This window comes from Xiphias gladius, chromosome 1 (genome assembly GCF_016859285.1).
Source record: "Xiphias gladius isolate SHS-SW01 ecotype Sanya breed wild chromosome 1, ASM1685928v1, whole genome shotgun sequence".
NCBI classification, from domain to species: Eukaryota; Metazoa; Chordata; class Actinopteri; order Istiophoriformes; family Xiphiidae; genus Xiphias; species Xiphias gladius.
In genome coordinates this window covers 11,287,356-11,302,479 of record NC_053400.1, presented here as the reverse complement: position 1 = coordinate 11,302,479, position 15,124 = coordinate 11,287,356, and positions in this window count along the sequence as shown.

Sequence of the window (15,124 nt, the reverse complement as noted above, 5' to 3'; positions counted from 1 at the left end):
GTTTATCATAGCGTTTAATACAACTGACCTCGTTTGCTGCTGCTCCAATGAGATGGAATAACACAACAGTAATGTTACTTAGACCCCAAAGTGGGCTGCTGGCCAGTGTAACCTTGATATGACCAACTTTATGGATACCATGCAACAGTGGGGTGCATATAGTAAGTTCAATCAAAGACTCCCCTAGAGATCCTTCAGGGTAACGGCACTGTACAGCTAACAGGCAGGTGTCTCCGTAGCTGTCCATATAAAGTCATTCATCCATGCTACTTTACAACTTGATCATATATAAAATTTGACTTGGTTCTGTAATCTAACAAATATACAAACTAGTAGCTTAGATTTGGGTTTGAAAACACATGGTACAATTGTTTCTCTATTGATTGCCACTGATTGGAAAATTTGGTGTTGAAACTAGAGGTTAGGCTGCTCTTCACTGGATTAGTGATGGGAGGAGGCAAAAAGGGCACATTCATACTATATTTTGAGAGATGGGGGTTTACATTAAAAAAAAATCCCGCTTCTAGAAGTTGTCTTTTCATTTGCTGAAGTATGTACTATAATTCCACTTAATCTGACGTTGGGAACATAATGTCGACAAGATACTTACTTATACAGATTTATATATTTCCATAGGACCTATTTATATTTCTGTATTTATTTCAGACTCTCTTTAATAAGTGATGTCATCACCATAACAGATAATAATAAGCAATGTTCACCAAATTGTGTGTATGTACGGAGTTCCTAACATGTCCATGATTTTTAAGGACACATGTCATTTGCATTGTATAATCTCTCTACTTTGGTGCAGCGTAGGAGTGGGACATTTTCGTTACATGATGCTACAAACCAAGACTTTCTACCTGAAGGCTCAACCTTTTTGTTTCATGAAGACAGCAACTGCTTCAACACTTCTTACAAGGACACACAACCTTTTGGGGAGGACATTATTTTGACCGCTTTGCTATCGATCAGTGGATATCTATTTTTTCTGCATTTAACACAGTAACTATGGGAAAAAGCAATAAGGGAACTGTACAGGTATGGTGTGACTGGATGTGTACCTACGGGACATTGCGCTGACCCACAGGACAACCACACACACACACACACACACACACACACACACACACAGTAGCCATGGCTCAAAGTTTGTGTGGCGGTGAATGGAGTGAGGCAAAAACTGCATTGTCGATAAGCACACATACTGGATGAAATAAAACGGTATAGAATAAAATATAAGGAACACCTACCTGGAGTGTTTTTTTTCTCTGTGTTGTTTGTATCACATGCAGCACGCTCTCAATTGCAGATCACAAAGACTCTTAGACATAGCGCAGTGCAATATGCACACCTCTTTAGGGCATTCTGACACCATTTTTTTATATTGTTCATTTCTGCCTACATGTGCATACATGTGTGCAGCTCTGAGGTTATTCTCATTATTTTTTCCCTCCATCTTGTGGGACGTGTCACTAAGCAAAAGCCTTTTTCGCATACACACTCATTCACTCACAGATGCACACAAAGAGCGGTCAAGAGACAGGTGAAGCTCCTCAGAATGCTGGAAATGTTGGCAGACTGTAAAAAGGAGGACAGTCTGCGTCTGCCCCTGTGAGCACTCAGCCATCTGCTTCATTAGAATTCCCCCTTGAGGTAACCTTCCCTTCTCCAGGAGAAACTCATTGAAAGTGAAGGGCTTTGTTTTAGATTGTCCATTGAAATTACACACTATTCTCCTCCTCTGATGCCTGCTTGCTGAGAGGAGAGGAGCTGGCTTAAAGTCACAGAAGAAAAAAAAAAAAAAAGGAAAAAAAAGCACACAGGAGAGTGGTGTAAACTGTGCCTGACCGCTGCTGCCACGTGAGCCTCCTGTATGCCTTCTCTGTGTGGTTTTGTGCGACGGGCCAGATCAGCGAGGTCACAGTGACATCCTCGCTCGGTTGAGGTGGCTGTCTCTCTGCTGCCATAGAGGGACAACCAGCACTAATGCCTTCCTCTGCAGCATCTGGGATAATCTGCTCTAGTTCTCCTTGGGTCAAACTCAACAGTAATTAATCCTACCATTACCCTGCAGGCCTCAGGGTTAAAGTATTGTATAGGCTATGTGTGTGTCTCAAGTTTTTTCTCTTTTTCCAGATAGCCCCTTTCAACTTGACGCTGGCGCTGAAAGCATGCCTGAATTTTAAAATAAATTAAAATATTTTAATAGTGACATTTGAAAGGGTCATGAGGATTTGGGTGGATTATAGTCCACCAGAGGGGAGAAACTTGACTGTCCTGAAAGTCTAAGATCTCTACAGAGTAATTGTGGATCAAAAATAGGGTTGTTATATAAATTCAGTACCTAAAAAGTGGTATCATCTGGTTGTCAACATCCTCTTTTTTGCTTTTTCCTATCTTAAAGACCTGTTATGTTTGTCTAAGGTAAGGGTTTTTACTTTCCAGATCTTCTCACGCTCATAGCATGCAGGCCCAGCACTATATATTTGGCAGCATAGGGCCCAGAGCACTCAAAAACACACAGTAACTACAGCACATCCGTATTAGTGCTTTTCTCCCTCTAAAACCCTGCCGTCAAAGCCTTTTGACATCTGCCAGTTTGTCCACAAATATTGTGCAAACGCCAGCTCTGCAATGCTCCAGCTTTTGATGTGCACGGCCGAAAGTTTTCTTTTTGTGTCAGTGTGTGTCAGTGTGTGTGTGTGTGTGTGTGTTTGTGTGTCCATGCACGTGGGTGACTACGTATTTTTGTGTGTGTGTGTGTGTGTGTGTGTGTGTGTGTGTGTGTGTGTGTGTGTGTGTGTGTGTGTGTGTGTGTGTGTGTGTGTGTGTGTGTGTGTGTGTGTGTGTGAGTGTGTGTGCCTCCTGGGATTAAGTTCATGAAAGCATACGCATGGATAACATCAGAAAGATGGCCACAGGTTGCCAACCTGATGTCCCCTCTCTGCCTCTTACTCTGCCAACTCCCCCCTCCCCCCACAAAAAATACCCAGTCTTCTGCTTGCTCCTTCCCTCCCCCTGCTGCAAAATCACGATGGTCAAAAATGGGCCATATGTGCCCTACTTAGAGGTAGAGGAAAGTTTCAGTGTAGTTTTTACTCTGCACTTTTTAGACCAGTGGAGTCACTAATTACATCTCAGACTTTCTAGATTTTTACTAAAACACAAATGATAACCTTATAAAATACAATTCATTGTTAAATTATAAATTAAAGATTAAACCAGCCTGTTGTGAGTCCTTACAAAACATCTGTGTCAGGTTGGGATTGTTAGTGAGTTGTTAATAGTCCCATCAAAGAGACATTCCACCTAGGTGTATACAGTTGGTTTATACAAATTGAAACTAAACTAAAATGGTTTAAACTCAACCAGCTACAACAGTAAGATTCTGCTTACTGTACACATTGATGCAGTATTAACAATATTTAACAATTATATTTTAATAATTTAATAATTATAATTTAATATATAATAATATATTAGTACCAAGTGGCATTTTACAGCAGAATGAGTTACTTTTGTTACTTAAAGTATAATTTGCTGATAATACATAGGATTTTGATTTAGGAATGTTTAATTGCATTGAGGTATTTTTACATTTTGATATTGGTAGTATTACTTAAATAAATGATCTGAGTACTCCTTCCACCTCTGCTATATTTATATAGCGCTCATCCTATGATTGACATTTAAAGTATATCATATAATATCCACTCCACTTTTTTTAACCCTCTCTGGTCTTCATCGGGTGAGTGTTAATCGGAACTGAGAGATACTGACTTTGATGTGATGATGTGCTGCCTTGAGCGGTGACCCCAATGTGATATGTCAACACAAGAACCAGCAGCTGAAGTTGTCACCCTGCCATCTGCTAACAGTCCATTTTAAATGTCCGTTTCCAAGCAAAGCCAACCCCCTGTCCAGACAAACCCCCAGAGCCTGTTACAGTTAGCTGCCTATTTCTGACTCAGAAGTCTTAAATCCATCTTGAGATGCTCATAAAATGTTTAAATACTGTTTATTGAGTCGGTTCTTGAGATTGAGTTGAGGAGATTCATTCCAAAATGTGATACCAGCTATTTCCAAAATATGATCCCTACTCTGCTTAACTGATCACTAGCATGACAGTAAGATATTCCTGTGGATATTTTTGGGTTTTAATTTAAATGAGTGATGGTTAGTGCTGGTTTTCGAAATGCAGAACAGTAAGCTGATATAATTTTCTCTCCACAACAGACATTTTGCAAATAAACCAATACATCTAAATATGTTAGCGTGCTGTAGAGTGCAGGGGATGAATGTTGCATATTTCATAAAAACGCGCTCTTCTAAAAATAATAATAAAAAAAGAAACCCAGAGGAACTCATTTGAAAGAGAAGAAAATACCATTTTCTTATTTTTAGCAATAATAATCCTCCATGACAGGTGATCCCTGGAAGACCATCTTCCTCCCCTTCCTCCTACTCCTACTCCTTTCCCCCAGTGAGAGCTGATGGAGAAAGAGATCTCCCTTCCTCATATGCCTTTTTCCCCCCTTTGGCTCCGGAGATGCCGCCTGTCTCACCATACACCATCGCTTGCTTTTCACAGGGTGAGGGCAAATTGTAGAGAGCACAAGGCCCAACCCCCTCAGCCTGCAGCCTCTGTTCCCTGTTTATCATATTAGCCTGTGCCCTTGAGCATTTTGCAGCCAGACTCATCCTTTGAACTAAGGAGAGAAAGCAGACCAGGGTACCCGAACCATAAATCATGTGGGTTTAAATTCTGACAGTAAATGGGCTTGTACTAAACCATCGCCAGGCTTCAGAGTGGAGTGTCTTCATTGGCTGTCTTGGTCGGCCTGTGTTCCTGCCATGGCTCCTCTTCCAGCATTGTGAGAGCTCAAGAAAACACAGTCCTTCATTTTCTCTTTGGCTCTGAAAACCAAATAAATATTAGCAGCACAATATATTTTGTGATAAAATCATGTAGGAGTGAGAGTCAGCGATGAAGAGCTCAGGAAGGCAGGATCAAATTATCATCCACCATATGCATCTAAAAAAGGCTTAATTAGACTAGTGCAGGACTTGCCATTGTTCAGAATAATTAAGACAGTTTGAAGTGTCATTACTGACTCCCATAATTATAATTTTGCAAAAGAGCCAGCCTGTTGAATAGAATCACTCTTGGAAGGGAACAGAGAAGAGGAGCAATTTTCGAGTCAGCCAGCCAAAGCTCTTAATGTCATGCTGGCCCTTCTGACCTCCATGCTTCATCTCACCTGCAAATTAATGTCTTAGCTAGCTACTGGTGGGAGGGTAAAGAATGTGGCCCATTCATGTAATGGATTCCAAGCTCATACCAAAAGTGATTGGAACAAACCCAAAGACCTCATTAAGATAATCCTCTGAGGTGAGAGGGATCAAATTAAGTCCTTAACCATTTGAAACAAACAAACAAACAAACAAGCGGGCATTCCTGCAGTGGCGATCTAATACTCTGATGCATGCCCCAAATTTATAAACAAATTTTTATTGTCAACCAGGTAACAGATGGAACGCACATGGCAAAAGAGTCAACGCCAACATTTCAATCATCCTCCTTATGTCATGTGGCCTGTAATGTTATGTCATATCGCCCAGGAGAGCTGTTGAATTTTCCAGCACTGAGTGAAATCAGAATTAGCTGTTAGACCTAAGTAAAATGGCAGCCTGAAAGGCCTTTCACTGAAGGATTTTTTTTTTTCTTTTTCATATTATGGGACATAAAAACTCCATGTCGCTGACCACCCCTGGTGTGCTTAAGAGTCAGAAATAGATCTCACTGTAAGGCTTAAAGGACTGTTGAACAATCAGCAGCACATTCACAAAGAGAGGACTGTGGAGGGAGGAGTAAAGGGGGAAGCGCTGAGGCAGAGAAGACAGAAGAATGAGAGAAAGGCTCAGGAGGTGGGCGAGGAGGGAGACCTTGAGATAAATTAATTAAGCTTACCACAATGGCTACATGGTCTAAATTATAAAATAGCTGTGTATTGATTGACATACCTTATTGACCACGTCTGGTCCTCTTTTGGCTGCTGTTGCAAAAGACATTTTGAAATGATTTCTGTGCTCTTGCTGATATGACTTCAGAAAGAATCAAATCGCATACCACTAGAGGAGATGTGCAGATCTTTCATGCGTTTGGTGATGCTGCAATTTTCTCCTCCTGCCTGTCAGCACTGCAAAGTTGTACCATTTATGTCAGTCTCTTGACAACGGAGAGAGCTACATGTAAAAACTGACATGTGACTGGCTGAGGGACACACAAAACAGATTTCATTCATTTCAAAATGCAATTTGTTCCTTCCATAACCATCTCAAATCAATGCTGCAAAAAAAAAATCTGTTTTCTGATTTAGGCACAAAACAAATTGGTTAGAGTTAGGGACAGATCATGGTTTGGGTTAAAATAACCACTTGGTTAATGTTAAACTTGCAATAACTGATTTTTTTGGCGTAAACAAGTGGTGAATGGAGCATTGATTCATCGCATTTTAAATTGATATGGAAAACTTGTTTGCAACCAGCTGCATTTTACACATCCAGCAGTTCTGGAGTAACATTAGCATTCATTTTGGAGTTGTGTTTCTGGCCACCTAGCGTCCAATATTCACTCTCCCAGAGCTCTGTTTTTGGTCTCTACCAACTCCTCAGGGACATATCTGACTCTTTGATTGTTTTCACATTTGTAATTTGATACACTGTAATTATAAAAATATCAATTATAGCCACTTTAAGGAAACATCTAGCCCAATCAGTGACCTCACCACTCTGTACGTTACTCCATGATATTGTCACATTGTTCTTAACTTAACCTTTAGGGGAAAAGTAAAAACATTTTTTTTTAATGTGTTATCTATCAAAGGTATTTTTGTGTCTGCTTAGAATAACGATATGTTTGAAACCAATGTTTAAATGCAATGTTTAAATTCACATGCAGTATATTTCCACAGCTTCTGTCCCGGCTTGCCACAGCTATTGCAGCAGACTTAACAGACAGCCAGAAGAAGAGCGGAGCGTAGCTGCTCAATGTGTTTCAAGATTGGATTTAAACACTGGTTTCATTGAGCAGACAGGAAACATCTGTGGGATCACAAAAGTGCCGGTGACAGAACCTTCTGCTCTATAAAAGATAAAAATGAACTGAAATTAGAGATTTGGGTGTGTTATGTTAATAGTTGCTAATGTAGCCTTGCCCCTTTAGCCTCAAGCAGATATGAGAAGTGCACTAAAGAGTTCTGGTAAGATCAATTCTTTATAACTCCACATCCCCAGATCTTTCTTAGTCTTCATACTTGTAGTCTTCAGCCCTAACAGGTCTTGCCTCAAGTCACATCACTTGAGGTAATTCATCAGCTCTTTGCACAGATCCATCTGGAGTTGCAAAGGACTTAAAACTTTTTTTCACATATGCAGTAGTACTCCCCAAGACGTGTAAACAGCTTTTGACGCGTAAAGTTTCCCTTTAGGGTTAGGTCATCTGCGTCAGCATGGTTGAAGTGATAACTACTTGGTTAAGGTTGGGGAATGATTGCGGTCAAGGTTAAAAGAAGAAATTGCTGATTGTCGGTAGGAAATGGGAAACGAACAGTGGACTCCTTTGTTTTGTTGACGCACTCGGCCACCACGACCTCCAACCTCTGCTGACTTTATGGCTGTATAACAATATCACATTACTTCCTTCTTTAGTCCTGACAGACAAGAGTAATAATTCCTATGGTAGAGCTTTGTCACTCGACTGTAAATATATGCGATAGATGGGTATTTGCTGAAACGACTCATGCTGTTGTTTTTCTAAAAAGTGACAGGGTTGAGAATCAGGTGGCTCCGACAAAACTTGATCTCTCTGTATCGGTTCCAACAGCCATCTGTGAAGCAGGTTTCACAGAAGCTATAGAGTCTTCACATAACACGAAGGAAGCAGATGCTAATTTGTGTAAAGGATGACTCACTTTCATTAGCTGAAGTGGATCCTTCTGAGCTATTGTACCTTTGATGTTTCCTCTTTAGGTGTTTCACAGGGAATCACTTTTATTTGCAAAATGGCATGTTAATTGTCTGTGTGAGTATACTAGCTAAGTATGTAACCACATAGCTCACAGCGGTGGATTCAATAGACAGTTACAGTATGGTGCCAACCTCCCCGGAGCAAAACAGAGAAAAAACAACAAGAGGGAGGAGTGGGGGAAATTGTATTGTGTGTGAATTTGTATGTGTGTGTGTGTGTATGTGTATGTGTGCTCATATGTGTGACTGTGCCTCTTTAGCTGTGTCTATGAGTGTATATGTGTGTGTGTGTGTGTGTGTGTGTGTGTGTGTGTGTGTGTGTGTGTGTGTGTGTGTGTGTGTGTGTGTGTGTGCCAGGACACAAAAGCTGTAAGTATGTCAGTATGTGCAAATGTGTGTGTTTTGTATGTGATAAGTGGGATGGAGGAGGGGGTGAAAGAGAAAACCCAGAGCAGAGATAGCGTAGGAAGGAGGAGGTGGATGGGAGAGGGTTGTGCAGGGGAGAGTAAAAGACCTGTGAGGTGATGGGCGAGCGATGGGGTGTGTCTGTGGCCAGGGTGAGTGTACTGTAGGTGTGTGTGTTTCTGAAGACTGAGAAGAAGAGACGAATAAAGAGGGAGAGAAAGAGGCAGTGTTTTCGAACACCCATTTCTGCTAATCCTGGCATAGCCGTTGGGATTAAAGGAGGCAGTTAAACTCTGAATATTTCATGATTTTTATATGTCAGCTGCAAAGAAATGTAGATTATTAACATGCTCCTTTCAGCTGGGATGATCAGCAGAGTTTGTTGTTTTTCTTGTTGACCTGTAGTTGCACCCTCTGGCATTTCCTGTTCCTCTAACTGACCGTTTGCTAACCCCCTCCCCTGAACAGCGATTGTCCAGTCATAGATTAGCAACCGTAACTAGGCACAGCAAGTTGAAGTGGTGGGCATGGGGCTCTGTTAAGAGCAATACTTGGAATTTAAAGAGTTTTGGGTCTCTCTTTTTTTTTTACCTTTGGAAAACCAAAAACACTAGCAAAAGTTTAAGGAATGGATTAAACTGCAAATGTTAGCATATGGGTAGCTATCTTACCGGGTAGCTATTTTTCACTCGAAGAGTGTTTTTAACCATCTCATGATACTAATGTTAGCTAAATTAGCTAGCTAGTTACAGCCAATCAAATCGGCTAATGACTGTTGTCATTTCAGCGGTCAAAATTCAAAGTAGCTGGTTAGAAATTTTAAGCCTTTTTTTTGATTATCTCTGAAATCAAGGACCCGTAGTTTAAAAAGTTGCTACAAATTTCAAAAGGTGAAGCTGCAACTGTTATCATAGTAAACTGCACATTTGCTGTGCAAGGACAGAAAGCTTGACAAGCATAACAACGGCGACAAAGGAGCTTAGCAAACAGTCAGTTCTATCAAAGAAATTATTTTCGCAAGTGCAGTAGATTCTGATTTCCTTTATTGTTTGAATGGTGACTGCTCTGAAAGAGATTATCGCTGATGCTGCCGTCCAGAGGGAAAACATGGTGTAGAAAAAACAAGACTGAACAGGAAATATGGTGCAGATACTTTCATGTATTTTTTCCAGGGTTCAGAGTTTTACATTTACTCTATTTTAGAAGAAATTGTGCTTGCTTTGTCAGATAGTGTGACTAACAAGCTGTATCCAATCAGCGTGTGGAATGACCTCAGTATGTCTTAAACCGCATGGAGGGAGTTGCTGAGCAAATTCAATAATTCCCACATAAGACAGAGCTGGCACTCAAAGAGATCCCGAGGAGGTGAAATCCACTTCGTAATCCCCCTGCCAAAAAATCAGCTGGAAAAATGAGAGAATTGGTTTTCCCCTGGTTTTATGCTGGTTGGTAGTTAGCTGACTGAAGCTCCAAATAGGATCGTATGCTGTCTACATCTCTTTCTCTGTGGCTCCCCCACTGACACCTCTTCCCTCCTTCACCTCCCTCCAAAGCCCCTATATAACTCTGCGTGTGGACAAGCATACAGTTAATATACCTAACAGCCGGCAGGGAAGTTGTAGTGTTACCTGTGTGTGTGTGTGTGTGTGTGTGTGTGTGTGTGTGTGTGTGTGTGTGTGTGTGTGTGTGTGTGTGTGTGTGTGTGTGTGTGTGTGTGTGTGTGTGTGTGTGTGCGTGTGTGTGTGTGTGTGCGTGTGTGTGTGTGTGCGCGTGTGTGTGTGCGTGAATGCACGGAAGGGCCAGAGGAACCTGTGTATCTGTATATAGAGTCTCTAGGCAGGAAAAAGCACCATATCTAATACTGATAGCACTCTGGAGTGATAAATCCATCAACCATATTTTCCAGACTCATCTTTAAACCTCACCAATATAGGAAAACATCCTCTTATTGCTACAGTTATGGAACAGCTGTATACTGTATGTGGGAAAATATTTCTCAGTGATCATATTTAACAAAGATCCAAAGGGGTGGAGACATGATTGATTATCATGATGCTCAAAGATGATTTGGCGTCAAAGCCAAAGCTTTATTTAGGTATGGATGTTCTGTGCTATGTCACGACTGAGAGGCTGGGTCACACAGTTTGATATGCAGGTGCACAGAAGCGCAGGGTTTCCCTACAGCAAACAGGCAGCTCTCTTGTCAGAGGTGTACCGAGGCATGACACGTAAATACACACACACACACACACACACACGTGCACACGCACACACGCACGCACGCACACACACACATACACACACACACACACACACACACACACACACACACACACACACACACACACACACACACACACACACACACACACACACACACACACACGTATCTCCCCTCTCGGTAGCTATCCGCCACAGGATGGCTGATAAAAATATCACAAGCCCTATCAGGCAATTAAACAGGGAAACGCAGCGGAGTGTGTTGGCTGCTTAATGGCTTCGGCCTCCCCGCAGATGAGCCAGTGTGACTGGCCAACAGGGGGGATACAGGCCACTGATGGAGTGGGAAATCAAAAGGTGAGTGAAGCAGTTACATTGGTCTCAGTGAGCAGTTTTTCTGTCACATGGCAGAAGTAGGGTGCTCCGAGAGGATTTATCAGGTACTGAACAAATGTGTCTGTGGAAAAAGGTTTAAACTGTGAACTTATGTTAGAAATTAGAATAAAGCGATTAATCATCAATATGAATAAACATATTTCTGTCACACTTTGTAAGCCAATAAAACCGTAATAGCTTGCTGGTAGGACTTTTTAATGAGTCATAATTTATAAATTCTTAAATAGTGGGGTTATTAATTGTTAATTTTTCATTTGGTAATTCCTTATTTATCACTAATAAGCCAATAATGAGGACAACATTTGGGTTGCCAGGTTGTGAAAAATCCCTTTGGCTGGTGTTCATCCTCAAAACCCTCTTTGTATTTTTAGCTTTTTAAAAAAAAAAATTAGCTCTTTATAAATGGTTTGTAAATTGTATAGGTTTTATGAATAATCATTTATAATAATAATAGTAATTTATCAATGCCTTAAAGGTTTGTGATAAGAACAACTTTATGTTTTTAGCTTCTAAATTAATTACAAATCATCATTAAAACCCATATAAAGAATGCATGTATCGCCTTAATTTATTTTCCTGGTTTCCTTTCTCTTAGTATAATGAATAGACTCAAGTCATTAAGGGTATCGTCTGCTAAGATTCCTACTAGCTTAGAAAGGTGGGCAAATAGAGCCAGTTGTATAGAATGGTCCTGTGAATGTTAGCAAGTATCTCCCCTGCTTAAATTCCCTTAAACAGACCAGTCAGTCACCACCATCTCTGATGACGCTGCTTTGTACCCAACACAACCCTCTCATGTCCCTTCACAACCCTACAACAGTTGCAGTTTGTTTCATTATCGTTACCAAACATGGTTTCACACTGAGGAGAACCTTTGTAATCTGAGATCACAGGGACTTACACCTCAGCCGCATTCTTTGTGTACGTAGACATCATGCAGAACGTCATGGAGGTGATGGATCTACAGTCCATAATGGACATTCCTCAAACCCAAATGGAAATTATCAGCTGGGTGGTATCTGTCCCACGACTTGGCTCCTGTCATGTCTACCACTCTCACTTCAGCGGGGGCTCTTTGATAGACTACATATCACCTCACACAATCTCAGCCCAGCCGATACAAGGTGGCACCACCATGGACTTGGATAGAGACGACTTCTTTTTGGTTTTGTGTGTGTGTGTGAGAGAGATACAGTAAGATAAAAGAGAAAGAGAGTGTGAGTCCCATGTTTCCCAGATTCAGGCTGCTTTTAATGGAGACAGATAGTAGTGGAACAACAGCACTGATAGACTAGAAACCTTGGTTAGCACTCAAACGGAAATAAACATTCATGATGGGGCAAAACCTCTTCTCAATGGCTTTATTTGTTGTTTGGAAAAATGTCTTTCAGCTCCATTAGATAATAATGTAATGATGAAAACTCACCTTGGTAAACCCACTGTCCTTGTATTTCTGCCTGCAGCTTTGGTCTGGAGTAATAGCTGGTATTACTAAGTTTGGATAGATAAAGATTTCACCACAGTGAGACATTGCCAGTGTTACATCAAAGTAAATTTTACTCAGAGTATGTTTGTTTGCAGATGTAAGGATTAGGAAACATTGTTTAGGGGTATGTGGGAAGCAATGTGCTAAGTTGGTACCAGTGACTGCGAGCTTATTGGTACCATTAACAGTGCAAAATTTGGACCTTCAACAGGCAAAAAAGCATCAGGGACACAAATACGCAGTACTGACTAGAATAAATATCAACGATATGATAACCAGCCTGCTGACGTTTTGCCTAACGTGTCTTCCCTGTCCATGTACGGGAGTGTTTTCTGCCACATCAAGGCGTATGGAGAGAGCAAACCTCACCGTGGCAAATGTGGCTTTGGCTGACAAAAACCATGAAAATAACAGAGTGCGTTGAAATTAAGAATGGTAACTTGACATAATAGCTCCATGTGTGGCTGTACTCACTCTACATCCCGCTCGCCTCCCTATCAGCACTAACATCCAGATGAAGGGCTGCTAAGTCAGCTCTGGTCCTGCCTGCTGTTGCTCCACCGCTCAGCCCTTCCAGTGTGTGTGTGTGCTGTGGACAAAGATAGAAGTCTCAAAGGGCCAGCACAATGCCGGGCTTCTCAAAGGCTCCCATTTCTGCTTGCTCCTCTCAGTCTCCCTCTATCACACTTTTTCTAATGGAAAAAAAATAACCCGGCCCACACATCAGAACATGCTGTAGCATTGACAAAATGACTTATTACTCCTCGCTGCACACTTTCCTCTCCCTCCCTGGATTCATCAAGCTCCCAACCTCCCCTCAAAATGGCTGGCACCTCCTGGCGTTTGTCTGGCCTGTCACCCTTCCTCTGCAGTGACCTTGAGACAGAGATGAAGGAGTGATGGTGCTCCCATAACTGCTACAATACAGTTCCTCTCCCCCCACAAGGAAAATACACCACAGCAAGATGGCTCTCACTTACGCTGACAGCCGGAGGAGGGGGGGGGGAAACCCTCTGCATATCCGCATCAATCAAAATAGGATTAGGGTGCCTCTCTGGTCCTTTTTATTTCCCATTGAGTTAAAGTTGCTGATGAAATACAGAGTTGTTACATGGTAACTGGGGTTGCAGAGCCTCATTGTAGCATTTACTATCTTCAGTAATTACGTTAAATTCGAAGAGTTAAACAACATCAATATTTTTTTCAAACAACAAGCAAGCCTCTTGTATGCCTTTCCAAAAAGTTTTTTTTTTTTCAAGTATTGGCATGATCATTAACAGAGTTTGAGTTTAGAGGCTTTAGTGTAACACTGGTGCATTGCCATTTTCATCGACAAAGGGGGGTAGAGTCTTTCTGACAGCAAGACACACAGATGAAATGATGTGACAATGTGTGAAACAAAACTGTCTGCTGTGATCAACCACGTTCACAGGCAAAACGATCCACCCCCTCTAAGGAAACTGTTGTGACCGGTCACGTGACCCACCGGATGCCACTGTTCCATGTCCTGGTAGAATAGGGACGCAGACAAGAGATGATAATTAATCAAATAAAGACAGTGAGAAGTGACAGGAGTGGAAGGCAATCGTCCTGGCCCTGCTGAATTAATGAGGCGCTGCCTTCCTTCCACATGACAGGTTTCTGCATGACTCGGCTCATCACCGTTCATGTTCTGGAGCCGTCTTTATCGCCGCCTTCATCCCTGGGCCAGGCTCAGCAGGCTCAGAAACCCAGGGCCCCCAAATTCCACCCTTTGCTGGCCGCTCTTCAGCCTCATTAAAACTGAGAGACCAATCAGTTTACATTCCTGTTCTCCTTGTGACCTTGAGCTTGTACAGAGGAGGGTGGCTTCCAGGAGGACATTCTGACGCGAAGTAGGCATCGATGGCGAGGGCTGGGGGTGAGAGCAGCGGGGTCCCAGTGCGCGGCTGTTGGGTGACCCTGTCCAAGTTCTGTCCAGAACACCCTTCTCTCACCACCTGAGCCTCTGCGCTGTATGTGCCAGGCAGCACAGAACCAATTCATTGCTTCACACCAATTCAAAATCTAGTTGCACTTGCCCTGACAGTTTACACCTCCTCCATCACACTTCTACCTCTCTTCTTAACACCTGTGCTGATAGATCCTGCCAGAGAACCGCTGCTGTTTCCTTTCCCCCAAAAAAGTAAAAAAAATAAATAAATTTTTTAAAAACTTAGGAGTTGGGCATTCCCATGGCAACCAGGTCTTGTGGTATAGGCAGGGATATCAGGCCAAGCCCAATGCCATTTGCATACAAATTGCCCAGCTGGTACCTTGTTGTTATGACAACGGCACACAGCTCCCAGAATTCATTTGGAAGTGAAATACAAAAGGAAGGCAGCCAGCGAGGAGAGTCATTGATAAAATTCCTTTTCTTTCATAATGAAGACGTTGCTCACACTCACACTGTCTTCTCATGTAAATCCAATCTCCAGACAGTACCTTCAGGAAATGAGAGCAAAAACATTATATACTCAAAACTGTAATTTCTGGACAAGATAGTGGGCGAATGTAGGTTTAATTGATTGCAATATTAAATATTTCTACAATATGCTTTACTGT